Consider the following 15488-nt stretch of genomic DNA (forward strand, 5'->3'; position numbering starts at 1 on the left):
TGAAGTCTCCGACAAGTTCTACAGTTGTAAGATGGAGGAAAACAGTTCTGTCAGCGAAGATATACTCAAAATGTCTGGGTTGCACCACCACTTGTCTCAGTTGGGAGTTAACCTTCCAGATGACTCGGTCATGGACAAAATCCTCCAGTCGCTTCCACCTAGCTACCAGAGCTTTGTGATGAACTACAATATGCAAGGGATGGAGAAGTCCATTCCTAAGTTATATTCAATGCTGAAATCAGCAGAGGTGGAGATCAAAAAGTAACATCAAGTGTTGATGGTGAATAAGACCACTGGTTTCAAGAAAGGCAAGGGTAAGAAGAAGTTCATGAAGGAAGGCAAGGGAGTTGCCGCGCCCGGTAAGTCAGTTGCCGGAAAGAAGCCAAAGAATGGACCCAAGCCTGAGACTGAGTGTTTTTATTGCAAGGGAAATGGTCACTAGAAGCGGAACTGCCCCAAGTACTTAGCGGATAAGAAGGCCGGCAACACCAAAGGTATATATGATATACATGTTATTGATGTGTACCTTACCAGCGCTCGTAGTAGCTCCTGGGTATTTTATACCGGTGCGGTTGCTCACATTTGTAACTCAAAACAGGAGCTGCGGAATAAGCGGAGACTGGCGAAGGACGAGGTGACGATGCGCGTCGGGAATGGTTCCAAGGTCAATGTGATCGCCGTCGGCACGCTACCTCTACATCTATATGCAGGATTAGTTTTAAACCTCAATAATTGTTATTTAGTACCAGCTTTGAGCATGAACATTGTATCTAGATCTCGTTTGATGCGAGATGGCCACTCATTTAAATCCGAGAATAATGGTTGTTCTATTTATATGAGAGATATGTTTTATGGTCATGCCCCGCTGGTCAATGGTTTATTTTTATTGAATCTCGAACGTGATGTTACACATATTCATAGTGTGAATGCCAAAAGATGTAAGGTTGATACTGATAGTCCCACATACTTGTGGCACTGCCGCCTTGGTCATATTGGTGTCGAACGCATGAAGAAACTCCATGCAGGTGGACTTTTGGAATCTCTAGATTATGAATCATTTGACACGTGCGAACCATGCCTCATGGGCAAAATGACCAAGACTCCGTTCTCCGGAACAATGGAGCGAGCAACCAACTTGCACTACTGCAGGATGCTGCTAACGTGACACTACAATCAGAGACCCTTCGAGAAACTGTGTGCGATGCCATAATCACAAACGGTGTTGTATGAAAACCGTCAGAAATGTATAAAACGTTTGCGATGATCGATGCATCAAACACGGTTCAGGTTTTAGTTGTGTGTGCGATGAAGGGCATACGGTTCAGTTCAATTAACTGTTTGCGATGAGGTGGAACAAAAGAAACGGGCAGCCAGATGAAGACGTGTGCGATACACAGCATACGGTTCACTCGGATGAACTGTTTGTGATTAGGCAACACAAAAGAAACGGGCGGCCAGATGAAGGTGTGTGCGATATACAACATACGGTTCACTCGAATGAACTGTTTGTGATTAGGCAACACAAAAGAAACGGTCAGCCAGATCAAGGTGTGTGGGATATACGGCATGCGGTTCACTAGGATGAACTGTTTGCGTTGACACAAGAGTACAGAAACGGTTCAACTTAACAAGACGTGTGTGTTGTGCGATGGGATTGCATGCGGTTCACTTGGCCCTTGTCATCAGTGTGTGACCTCTGTGGCAACCGTTCGCTCCCCAGGCGCCTCTTCGTGTACCGTGGCAACCGTCCACTGACTCTTGTCCATGGAGGGAACAAGCCGGAAACGACCCCGTTATTCTTGCCCCGGTCTGAACGATGACGCGGTGGAGGAACTCATTGATCAGTGCGACATCATCACCTCGGCTAGCATGGCAGGTTCATTCAAGACCATTCTCGACTCAACTAATAACATCATTACAAGGAACCCAAGGGTTCAGGAGCGGTTTGATCTCCCCTATCTTCTTCGCCGTGACCCTGCCGACTGGCGCGGGGACGAGGGAAGCCTCGCCTTGTGTAAGTTGATGCCGCTTGATAATGATACGTATGATGTTAAGATGCCATCGCTTGAGGGCAAGGCTTTGGCAGGCGCAAATGGAGATTGGGTTGTTTATATTGGGAACAACTGTGAGTGGGAACTTGTGAATGTGTACACTCGTCACGGGGTTCCACTTTGAAAAATCTCAGACGACTACCCAGAGGTTGAGTACACCTGTATTCTACGTGAGTTCAAATATGATCATGCTGACTGTCATCTACGGAAGATAGCAATTTCTCGAGTTCCCAACCGCTCTTGGGGTTATAGGGATGCTTATGTTGTCGCTATCTTCGACAAGCTTGTTGCTGTCCTTCATGGTTCGACTCGATGGATATTGCTCAAAAATCAGTTTCTATACATGGATGAGTACTGTGATGCAATTCAATACGAGGGTCTTGTGTTTGCTGCCACCACTCGTGGCATTATTTTTGCATGGAATCCTCATGATTTCGGTACGTTTGTCTTCCACCGTAATTATAATTGTTTCATCCACATGCATGCGGGTTAGCTAGTTTCCCTTTACTAATTAACCTTCTTGTGTTTACAAGGTCCTGTGAACATTCCACCACCTATACTTGAAAAGTTTATTCACGAGCATGAGGACGAGCAGAACCCATATACTCAGTGGCGCCTGGCAACTTATTCTGATGGATCACCTCTTCTTGTTTGTATGCGGGGCACTGCTGATGTTACTAAGGAAGCAGGTGTTGTCTCGTATGGTTGCACTCTCCGGACCTATTCCAACAACCGTTGCAGGGTATTCGGGATGGATACTGGTGTACTAGCGCCAACACCTTCTCCCTGGTTCAGTATTGAAAGTCTTGGAGGAAACTCACTCTTCCTTGGACAAAACTATCCAATGATGGTGGAAGGCGATCCAGCTGCTGTTGACACAACGTTACTACCATTTATGAGAAGCAACTGTATCTATACCTCGGACATTACTATGCTTCCCTACCGTCCCAATATGGTTATTGAAATAGGCCGCTTCAGCCTGGATGATCAGTCCTGCGTTGGTCTCAAGATTGATAGTAGCTGGCCCTTCCTAGAGAATCACTTCTGGTTCAAAGCAAGCGCTTCCAACGCTGATGAGGGGTTGAGCTGAAGTTCATTTCATCGCTTTGTTATTTGTTGTGTGAGAAAAACTTTACTAGAATGTTTTGTTGGAAATGATCTATAATCCAACGTGTATCCTCGTTGTCGTTGTGGGTTGATGACTTGTTGTATGTAATCAATGGTACATTTGCATATGCGTCCATGAACTCACGCCAGCTAGTGGTGTCCATATGAACAGTGCTAGTGATTTTAGTTGCAAAAATTAGATAGTGCTAGTGATTTGTAGCTGCATATTTTGACAAATCGCAGTGTTACAAGGTTGACAAATGGCAATTTTACTAGATAAACAAATGTCGATCTTTCCAGTTTGAGAAATGGCAACATACCCAAAATGACAGATATGCAAATCTTACCCAATTGTTTGTACGTGGTTGCACATGGGTCATGCAAAACAACCGTTTGCGTTGAAGGGATGCAGAAATCCTGCTCGGCACATTTTCCCTTGGCTTCCTGGGGAAGCTGTCGGTTTGCATATGGGTGTTCTAACTAAAACGTTTGCGATGAGTGTTTTATATTTAAAAACCGTTGACGTTTTTTTCGAAAGAAAATCGTTTGATAAGTCTGTACATTAAGAGAGAAAAACGCAAGTTAGTTCAAACCATATCTTTCATTCAGTCACACTGCGAATTTATATTCATATGATCGAGAATTCAAGATACAGTATTAAACCCCAAAAAACTACTTCCGGCGGTGGCGGAGGCGGCGTGCCGCGCCATCGTTGTCGTTGTCGTCCTCCGGGACGCCGTTGTTGGAGTCTTCAAGGCAGCACAAAATGTTCTCCACTTGTAAATCAAACATCAAGTCGCCGCGCGATCGACGGGCGGGGCACGGGAGGACGGCAACTAGCACTGCTGAGAGGTACCGGTCGACGGTAGCGTCCCATGCCGCTGAGGGGGGGCGCACGGGCACGGGCACGGTGGGTGCAGCCAAACGCATGGGGACCGGCGCTGCGGTGGGTGGAGGGGCGCGCACGGGTGCGGCGGGTGCTGCCAAACGCACGGGGGCCGGCGGCACGGTGGGTGGAGGGGCGCGCACGTGCACGGGCACGGGCATGTACATGAGCTTGCGCGGGTCCGCGGAGACCTCACTAACGCCCGCGGCTTCCAGCATTGCGATAGTGCTCGGCGACCAGCTCGTCAATGCTACGGGGATGGTCGCTGGCGCGGGCACGTGGATGGGAGCTGGGACGGGAGCGGGGGCAGCAACCGCCGTGGCCAGCTCGTTCTGGGCCATGTCCATGAGGCCCCATTCCTCCTTATTTTCTATCTCCTCTGGCTCGGAGTCGACTTCACCAAACTTGAAGACTAGTGGCAGATGATCATTTTGCGCCATGGCGGTGGAGGTCTTGGGGGGGAGGGGAATGGGAGGCGAACAGTAAGGCCGCCCGTATTAAACAGCGGCTCGGGCGCCATTAATGGAGAGGAAGGCGGGCGGCCATGGAAGTCAAAGGGCTCTCTTCCCAGTAAGCCTGGGCAGCGTAAAGCTTGCACACTTCCCAGTGAGCCTACGCATTGGAGGACAGCTTGCACGCCTCTCGGTCAGCCTGCGCACCGGACTACGCTCGCACGCCTCCCGTTCAGTCAAGGTCAAGCAGCTGTCCGCACTGCACCTCCTACAGCCATTAAAACCAAGACACGTGGCGTCACGTGAATGGTTAACAGAACGCACACGTTTTGAATTATACAAACGTTTGAGATATTAAGTGGCAGCTATTTTTTCAAAATGCCTTTGTTGGCTGTCATTATTCGAGTGCGCCTTCTCTCAAAATGGACATAAAAAATACCACATCATGTCGGGCGCCATTCCATGATAGCATGCCAGGTTTCATGAATTTCAGACGAGTTTTGGATTTACTAGAATTTAAAAACCATGCATCTCAATGTTTTGTCGGCAATCAACGGTGCCCTGGTGTTTGAAATTCATTCCCATTTATTGCATGGGACCTAAGCATGCACCCACGAACACATATTTGATTTATCAACCAATTTATATGCACTGGAGCATGTGCATCTAGTTCAAATTTGAATTATGCACATAAATGCATTGAAAACTCAGTTAATGCATAAAAATGTCCAAAAGAACCCCGAAAAATCACAAAAGTTGACACAACACTCCTGTTGTTCTATGTTGACACGAGAAATTTTTTGGAAGCAATAAGAGGCAGTGGATATCGTTTCGTCCCCAAAGGTGGGACGTTCCCTACCGAAACCATGATGCTTGTTGTGAGAAGCTCTGGTTTCTGAGAAGCATATACCCAAACCTGCCCCAAACGGGACAAAAATTTTACCACGACATGTTGATGTCGCTCCATGAAAGCATGCCAAGTTTCATGAATTTCAGACGAGTTTTGGATTTACTAGAATTTAAAAACGAGGCATCTCAATGTTTTGCGGGCAATCAACGGTGCCCTGGTGTTTGAAATTCATTCCCATTTCTTGCATGGGACCTAAGCATGCACCCAAGGACACATATTTGATTTTTCAACCAATTTATATGCACTGGAGCATGTGCATGTAGTTCAAATTTGAATTATGCACATAAATGCATTGAAAACTCAGTTAATGCATAAAAATGTCCAAACGAACCCCGAAAAATCCCAAAAATTGACACAACACTCCTGTTGTTCTATGTTGACACGAGAAATTTTTTGAAAGCAATAAGAGGCAATGGATATTGTTTCGTCCCCAAAGGTGGGACGTTCCCTACCGAAACCATCATGCTTGTTGTGAGAAGCTCTGGTTTGTGAGAAGCATATACCCGAACCTGCCCCAAATGGGACAAATTTTTTAACACGGCATGTTGATGCCGCTCCATGATAGCGTGCCAAGTTTCATGAATTTCAGACAAGTTTTGGATTTACTAGAATTTAAAAACCAGGCATCTCAATGTTTTGTCGGCAATCAACAGTGCCCTGGTGTTTGAATTTCATTCCCATCTCTTGCATGGGACCTAGAAATTCACCCAAGGACACATATTAGATTTTTCAACCAACCTTAGTGCATTGGAGCATGTGCTTGTAGTTCAAATTTTAATTATGCACATAAAATGCCTAGAAAACCCAGTTAATGCATAAAAATGTCCAAACGAACCCCGAAAAATCACAAAAATTGACACAACACTCCTGTTGTTCTATGTTGACACTAGAAAATATTTGAAAGCAATAAGAGGCAATGGATATCGTTTCGTCCCAAAAGGTGGGACGTTCCCTATCGAAGCCATCATGCTTGTTGTGAGAAGCTCTGGTTTGTGAGAAGCTTATACCCGAACCTGCCCCAAACAGGACAAATTTTTTACCATGGCATGTTGATGCCGCTCCATGATAGCATACGAAGTTTCATGAATTTCACACGAGTTTTGGATTTACTAGAATTTAAAAAGTAGGCATCTCAATGTTTTGCCGACAATCAACAGTGCCCTGGTGTTTGAATTTCACTCCCATCTCTTGCATGGGACCAAGAAATTCACCCAAGGACACACATGTGATTTTTCAACCAACTTTAGTGCATTGGAGCATGTGCTTGTAGTTTAAATTTGAATTATGCACATAAAATGCCTAGAAAACCCAGTTAATGTATAAAAAGGCCAAACGAACCTCAAAAAATTCCAAGATTGAACACAACACTCCTGTTGTTCTATGTTGACACTAGAATTTTTTTGAAAGCAATAAGAGGCAACGGATATTGTCCCGTCACCAAAGGTGGTACGTTCCCTATCGAAACCATCATGCTTGTTGTGAGAAGCTCTGGTTTGTGAGAAGCTTATACCCGAACCTGCCCCAAATGGGACAAAATTCTCACCACGGCATGTTGATACCGTTCCATAATAGCATGCCAAGTTTCATGAATTTCAGACGAGTTTTGGACTTACTAGAATTTAAAAACCAGGCATCTCAACGTTTTGCCGGCAATCAACAGTGCCATGGTGTTTGAATTTTATTCCCATCACTTGCATGGGACCTAGAAATTCACCCAAGGACACACATCTGATTTTTCAACCAAGTTTGGTGCATTGGAGCATGTGCTTGTAGTTCAAATTTGAATTATGCACATAAAATGCCTAGAAAACCCAGTTAATCTATAAAAAAGGCCAAACGAACCCCGGAAAATTCCAAAATTGAACACAACACTCCTGTTGTTCTATGTTGACACTAGAAATTTTTTGAAAGCAATAAGAGGCAATGGATATCGTCTCGTCCCCAAAGGTGGTACGTTCCCTATCGAAACCATCATGCTTGTTGTGAGAAGCTCTGATTTGTGAGAAGCTTGTACCCAAACCTGCCCCAAATGGGACAAAATTTTCACCACGGCATGTTGATGCCGCTCCATGATAGCATGCCAAGTTTCATGAACTTCAGACGAGTTTTGGATTTACTACAATTTAAAAACCAGGCATCTCAACGTTTTGCCGGCAATCAATAGCGCCCTGGTGTTTGAAATTCATTCCCATCTCTTGCATGGGACCTAGAAATTCACCCAAGGACACACATGTGATTTTTCAACCAACTTTCGTGCATTGGAGAATGTGCTTGTAGTTCAAATTTGAATTATGCACATAAAATGCCTAGAAAACCCAGTTAATGCATAAAAAAGGCCAAACGAACCCCGAAAAATTTCAAGATTGAACACAACACTCCTGTTGTTCTATGTTGACACTAGAATTTTTTTGAAAGCAATAAGAGCCAACGGATATCGTCTTGTCCCCAAAGGTGGTACATTCCCTATCGAAACCATCATGCTTGTTGTGAGAAGCTCTGATTTGTGAGAAGCTTATACCCAAACCTGCCCCAAATGGGACAAAATTCTCACCACGGCATGTTGATGCCGCTCCATGATAGCATGCCAGGTTTCATGAATTTCAGACGAGTTTTGGATTTACTAGAATTTAAAAACCAGGTATCTCAACGTTTTGCCGGCAATCAACAGTGCCCTGGTGTTTGAAATTCATTCCCATCTCTTGCATGGGACCTAAAAATTCACCCAAGGACACACATGTGATTTTTCAACCAACTTTAGTGCATGGGAGCATGTGCTTGTAGTTCAAATTTGAATTATGCACATAAAATGCCTAGAAAACCCAGTTAATGTATAAAAAAGGCCAAACGAACCCCAAAAATTCATTCCCATTTGTTCCATGGGACCTAGGCATGCACTGAAGGACACAGATTTGATTTTTCAACCAATTTGTATGCACTGGAGCATGTGCATGTAGTTTAATTTTGAATTGTGCACCTGAAATGGCTAGAAAACCAGTTTAATGTATGAAATGTCCAAACGAACCCTGGATAATTCCAATTCTTTTACGACACACATACAGTAGCATGTTCACTGCAGATAAAAGGTCTAGCAATTCAAACACCATCCATTGCCGTTGTGACCCCATTTTGTAATTCAAATCAAGTAGATCCCACACAGTTTATTCTCACCAACCGTGTCAGATGTAGTACAAAATATCTTGGAGCACCGTCGGTGTATAGTACGCCTATGGCTTACGCGAGAAGGTGCGTCGGCTACAGTCCACAGCCGGGGTGTCAAGCACACTAGCTCGCTCCCCCAAAACTCCCACCTCTGCATCCCTCTCTGCTTCAGTCCCTTGATTCAAATTTTCAGTAGCCCCAACATTTTACTCCCACCTCTACATCCCTCACAATCTCAGAAATATCTGCTCGCCCTTGATCAAAATTTTCAGTATCCCCGCCTTGTTACTCCTGCCTAGTAAAAATTTTAGTTGCCGCAGTATTTCCTCAAACACAACCTCCGCTCACACAGACACACACAACCCTCGAAACCATTGGTAGGTCGCCACCATCGCCGGCGCCTCCATCCTCAACCTCTTCCTGTGTGCCGGGGAGCTCGAGTAGCCAATGGCCAAAAAGAGGTTTATCGCGGCCTTTTCGCCCGACGCCAGCGAGGTGGCCGCCGAGGTGTCCCCGTCGTCCTCCGCAGGCCCGATCTGCCGTCGCCGGTCCCCCGATCCGCCCGCCGCCGCGCCCCTACGCCAGTTCGAGGACTTCCCCGTCCTCCCCTGGACCCGGCAGCCAACAAAGTCCTACTTCGGGGTCCGGCAGCGGCGGTGGGGGGCGTGGGTCGCCGAGATTACAGATTGAGAGACCCACACCCGCCGGTGGCTCGGTAGCTTCCACACGGCCGAGCTCGCGGCCATGGAGTATGACCGCTGGCAGGTCCGCTACCACGGCGCGGCGGCTACGCTCAATTTCCCCTTCGGCACACATCCGGTCCACCTCGTTCCGCCGGAGGCAGGGGTGGTGAGCTCGGCTATGGCGCGGGAGGACCGCGAGGCGTGGGAGCGTCTCGAGGCCAAGGCCGCCGACGAGGCCTACATGCAAGAGCTCCGCCGGCAGCACCTGGAGCTCGTGTATTCGGAGCGGGCGATCTTTGCCGGCATGGAGGGCGGCGAGGTTATCGTGCTCTCCTCCGATGACGAGGTCGAAGGCGGCGAGGACGGCGGCGCGGAGGGCAGCGAGGTTATCACGCTCTCCTCTGATGACGAGGTCGAAGGCGGCGGCGACAGCGGCGCGGAGGGCGTCGAGGTGGGCCCCCAGGACGAGGTGATCGACATCGACGAGTGGAGGAGTGCCTTCCCCAACGACCCCGACAACGGTATTGGCCCGGACCCGGCTCGCGGCACACCGTACGTGACGAGGAAGGATTGGCTCGACCTCTACTTCGACCGAAAGTAGTTTAGCTTAGTGTAAATTTATGTTTTATGTTCGGTTATGCAAAACTATCTATGTTTATGTTTGAATGCATGCTACTTTCGGTTGAACCTGCTTTGAACTTGATCAATTTGATGTTTACAACCTTAAGTTTAGGGGATCGACTAGAAAAGGCCAAAAATTGCTGGAGTATATATATATCCACTAAGGGTTTTAGTCCTTTAACTTTTTAAGGATCGCCTAGAGATGTCCTTATGACTTGTTTATTTTAGTTCTTCACAATGTGATGCTTTATATGTGCAACTATTTGTTGTGCAGTTCAATTTCATCAATAACAGTTTCAACAATACCACTATGAATTACGATATTTGGTTGCTGTTAAGGATATTGCAGTTAACATGCCTTTTTGTTTTTCAATTTTTGTTTAGCAACATGCATTGTACTGAATGACTAAATATGCAATCCCAGGCTACATAGCAACAAGGAAGAGTGTTACATTAATGTTCTCATGATGTCTAGATATACATGTAATAAAATCTTATATAATGGGATGGATGGAATGTTGTACTACATCATTTTTCAATTGTTGTTTAGCTTCTAATATTAACTTGGTGCTTTTAGGTACATATATCATTGCCAAAGATCCACACTTCGACCCTTTCTGCGCATGGGGCAATGAGATATTCATGAACCAGCATCAAGTGAGGAAACTAATAAAGATTGTTACTAAAATGGGTCAAAAGATGTCAATCAAACTATTTGTTTACACTTTATGCAAGACAACAGTGAACTGCAAGATGGTAAGTAAGAACCTTGTAGCCTTCTTTTTACTGCCCGTAATGAGTTGTGTTAGATGACAATATCTGAATCTTTTTTCTTTTGCAGTGGGTCCTGAAGCAGTTTACTCAAGATTACCTCTCAAAATACATGATTGGCGGCCGGCCATCACAAGGGGTTGGACTAGAGTCATGCATGCCTTCTGCATCCAGGAGAGCACAATATGGCCATTCCGCTTCACCTTGTTCAACAACTGGAATGTCTGTCGCCTCTTTCTTTACCATCTGTAATAGTACAAGTATAGAACCCTGGTACATCATTCTTTATTTGGTTCTTCTGTAATTCTTAAACATATGTACCTGTGAATCAAATAATGCATTGGTTGTTTGAACCTGATGGATATGAATAAAGCTATAGCCTACTTTCAAGTTTAATTGGGTACAATTTTAAATAGCAGCAATTAAATTAGGGCGAAATTACGTTGTGCAGGTCATCACGACACACACGGTTGGTAAAACACAAACGTCTGTGATATACATAGAGAGGAAAGTAGAACTTGATGAGGTACACCGAGACGGTTCACAGAGAGCAAACGTGTGCAAGCATGCACACAGCTGTCGTTCGCAAAGCGTGTGTGATGTCAGACACTATCACATATGGTGCGGGAAAACTAAATGTGTGCGATTGTCTACCTATTGTACATGGTTTATAATCATGAATTGTTTGTGATGTGCCAGGCATCGTAAATCTCCCGTGCCTGGAATCTGCCTAGGATATGCCTGGAAAGCTCCCATGCCTAGAATCTGCCTGGTTTTAGGCAGAACTACAAAACTCCGACTGCGATGGCAATGCGAGCACAAATTAGTAGCAAGGATGAAGCGTTTGGGATATTCGAGATATCGGAAATGGTTATATAGGGACAACTGTATGCATCAAGGCTCCCTATGCCCGACGGTTTCTGGGTCGTGTGGGAAGGACCCCCTATCGCCCACACTCACTTGGCGACGGTTCCAAATGTCGTCGCGGAAAGGGGTAAAAAACCGTTTGTTTAGGACCGACGCGCACTAGTGTTGTTGGAAATAATACATACTGACGTATGCGGTCCAATGAGCGTTGAGGCTTGCGGTGGCTATCATTATGTTCTCACCCTCACTGATGATTTAAGTAGATATGGGTATGTCTAATTAATGAAACACAAGTCTAAGACCTTTGAAAGTTGAAGGAATTTCAGAGCGAGGTAGAGAATCAACGTGACAGGAAAATAAAGTTCTTACGATCAGATCGTGGAGGCGAATATTTGAGTCACGAGTTTGACACGCACTTAAGGAAATGTGGAATTGTTTCACAACTCACGCCGTCTCGAACACCTCAGTGTAATGGTGTGTCCGAACGTCGTAATCGCACTCTATTGGATATGGTATGATCTATGATGTCTCTTACCGATCTACCGCTATCATTATGGGATTATGCTTTGGAGACTGCCGCATTCACTTTAAATAGGGCACCGTCTAAATCCGTTGAGACGACACCGTATGAATTATGGTTTGGGAAGAAACCTAAGCTGTCGTTTCTAAAAGATTGGGGATGCAATGCTTATGTCAAGAAACTTCAACCTGAAAAGCTCAAACCCAAATCAGAAAAGTGCGTCTTCATAGGATACCCTAAGAAAACTATGGGGTATACCTTCTACCTCAGATCCGAAGGCAAGATCTTTGTTGCCAAGAATGGATCCTTTCTGGAGAAAGAGTTTCTCTCGAAAGAAGTAAGTGGGAGGAAAGTAGAACTTGATGAGGTACACCCTCTTGAACCGGAGAGTAGCGCAGCTAAGGAAGATGTTTCTGTGGTGCCTGCACCGACCAGAGAGGAAGTTAATGATGATGGTCGTGAAACTTCGGATCAAGTTGCTATTGAACTTCGTAGGTCCATGAGGACACGTTCCGCACCAGAGTGGTACGGCAACCCTGTCCTGGAAATCATGTTGTTAGACAACAGTGAACCTTCGAACTATGAAGAAGCGATGGCGGTCCCGGATTCCAACAAATGGCTTGAAGCCATGAAATCCGAGATAGGATCCATATATGAGAACAAAGTCTGGACTTTGGTGGACTTGCCCGATGATCGGCAAGCCATAGAGAATAAGTGGATCTTTAAGAAGAATACTGACGCGGATGGTAATGTGACCGTCTATAAGGCTCGGCTTGTCGCTAAGGGTTATCGACAAGTTCAAGGAGTTGACTACAATGAGACCTTCTCACCCGTAGCGAAGCTCAAGTCCGTCCGAATCATGCTAGCAATTTCCGCATTATATGATTACGAGATCTGGCAAATGGACGTCAAAAGGGCAATCCTAATGGTTTCCATAAGGAAGAATTTTATATGATGCAGCCGGAAGGTTTTGTCAATCCTAAGAATGCTGACAAGGTATGCAAGCTCCATCGCTCCATCTATGGGCTGGTGCAAGCATCTTGGAGTTGGAACATTCGCTTTGATGAAATGATCAAAGCGTTTGGGTTTATACAGACTTATGGAGAAGCTTGTATTTACAAGAAAGTGAGTGGGAGCTGTGTAGCATTTCTCATATTATATGTGGATGACATATTGTTGATGGGAAATGATATATAACTTTTGGAAAGCATAAAGGCCTACTTGAATAAGTGTTTTTCAATGAAGGACCTTGGAGAAGCTACTTACATATTAGGCATCAAGATCTATAGAGATAGATCGAGATGCCTCATTGGTCTTTCACAAAGCACATACCTTGACAAGATATTGAAGAAGTTCAATATGGATCAGTCCAAGAAGGGGTTCTTGCCTGTATTGCAAGGTGTGAGATTGAGCGCAGCTCAATGCCCGACCTCGGCAGAAGATAGAGAAAAGATGAGTGTCATCCCCTATGCCTCAGCCATAGGCTCTATTATGTATGCCATGTTGTGTACCACACCTGATGTGAACCTTGCCATAAGTTTGGTAGGGAGGTACCAAAGTGATCCCGGAATGGAACACTAGGACAGCGGTCAAGAATATCCTGAAGTACCTGAAAATGACTAAGGATATGTTTCTCATTTATGGAGGTGCCGAAGAGCTCGTCATAAAGGGTTACGTCGATGCTAGCTTCGACACAGATCCGGATGACTCCAAGTCACAAACCGGATACGTCTATGTTTTGAATGGTGGTGCAGTCAGCTGGTTGCAAGCAAAGCGTCACGGCGGAATCTACATGTGACATAGATATTTGTAAAGTACATACGGATCTGAATGTCGCAGATCCGTTGACTAAACCTCTTCCACGAGCAAAACATGATCAGCACCAGAACTCTATGGGTGTTCGATTCATCACAATGTAACTAGATAATTGACTCTAGTGCAAGTGGGAGGCTGTTGGAGATATGCCCTAGAGGCAATAATAAAATGGTTATTATTATATTTCCTTGTTCATGATAATTGTCTATTGTTCATGCTACAATTTTATTAGGAGAATGATGTGTCCACAACATGTGTGAATACATAGACCACAACATGTCCCTAGTGATCCTCTAGTTGACTAGCTCGTTGATCAATAGATGGTTATGGTTTCCTGACCATGGACATTGGATGTCGTTGATGACGGGATCACATCATTAGGAGAATGATGTGATGGACAAGACCCAATCATAAGCATAGCACAAGATCGTGTAGTTCGTTTGCTAGAGCTTTTCTAATGTCAAGTAACATTTCCTTAGACCATGAGATTGTGCAACTCCCGGGTACCGTACCAATACTTTGAGTGTATCAAACGTCACAACGTAACTGGGTGACAATAAAGGTGCACTACAGGTATCTCTAAAAGTGTATGTTGGGTTGGCACGAATCGAGACTGGGATTTGTCACTCCGTATGATGGAGAGGTGTCTCTGGGCCCACTCGGTAATGCATCATCATAATGAGCTCAATGTGACTAAGGAGTTAGTCATGGGATCATGTGTTACGGAATGAGTAAAGAGACTTGCCGGTAACGAGATTGAACAAGGTATAGGGATACCGACGATCGAATCTCGGGCACGTAACATACCGATGGACAAAGGGAATTGTATGCGGGATTGATTGAATCCCCGACATCGTGGTTCATCCGATGAGATCATCATGGACCATGTGGGAGCCAATATGGGTATCCAGATCCCGCTATTGGTTATTGGCCGGAGAGGTGTCTCGGTCATGTCTGCATGGTTCCCGAACCCGTAGGGTCTACACACTGAAGGTTCGGTGACGCTAGAGTTCTGATGGGAATTGTGTGTGCTTACCGAAGGTTGTTCGGAGTCCCGGATGAGATCCTAGACATGACGAGGAACTCCGGAATGGTCCGAAGGTGAAGATCGATATATTGGATGAAGGGTATTGGAGTCCGGAAGTGTTCCGGGGGTACCGGGCTATGGCCAGCATGACCGAAAGGTGTTTCGGGGGCCCCGGCAAGTGTTGCGGGGCCTCATGGGCCAAGGGGGGAGCAAACCAGCCCACTAAGGGGTTGTGCGCCCCCACTCCCTTTCCCATGTTGCTTGGGGAGGTGGGGCGCTTCCACCTGGCTTGGCTTGGGGGGCAAATCTCCCTAGGGTTTCCCTAAGGAGATCCATTCTGCCTTGGCCGCCGCCCCTAGGGGAAACCCTAGGGACCCACCCCTCCTCCCTTCCCCCATATATAGTGAGGGAGAGGGAGGGCAGCGGCACCTCTTCCCCTGGCGCAGCCCTTCCCTTTCCTACACCTCTTCATCCTCTGTAGTGCTTAGCGAAGCTCTGCCGGAGAACCACGAGCTCCATCACCACCACGTCGTCATGTTGCTGGAGTTCTCCCTCAACTTCTCCTGCCCCCTTGCTAGATCAAGAAGGAGGAGACGTCCCTGGGTTGTATGTGTGTTGA

The sequence above is a fragment of the Triticum aestivum genome, chromosome 1D, assembly GCF_018294505.1.
Source record: "Triticum aestivum cultivar Chinese Spring chromosome 1D, IWGSC CS RefSeq v2.1, whole genome shotgun sequence".
In the NCBI taxonomy this organism is placed as follows: Eukaryota; Viridiplantae; Streptophyta; class Magnoliopsida; order Poales; family Poaceae; genus Triticum; species Triticum aestivum.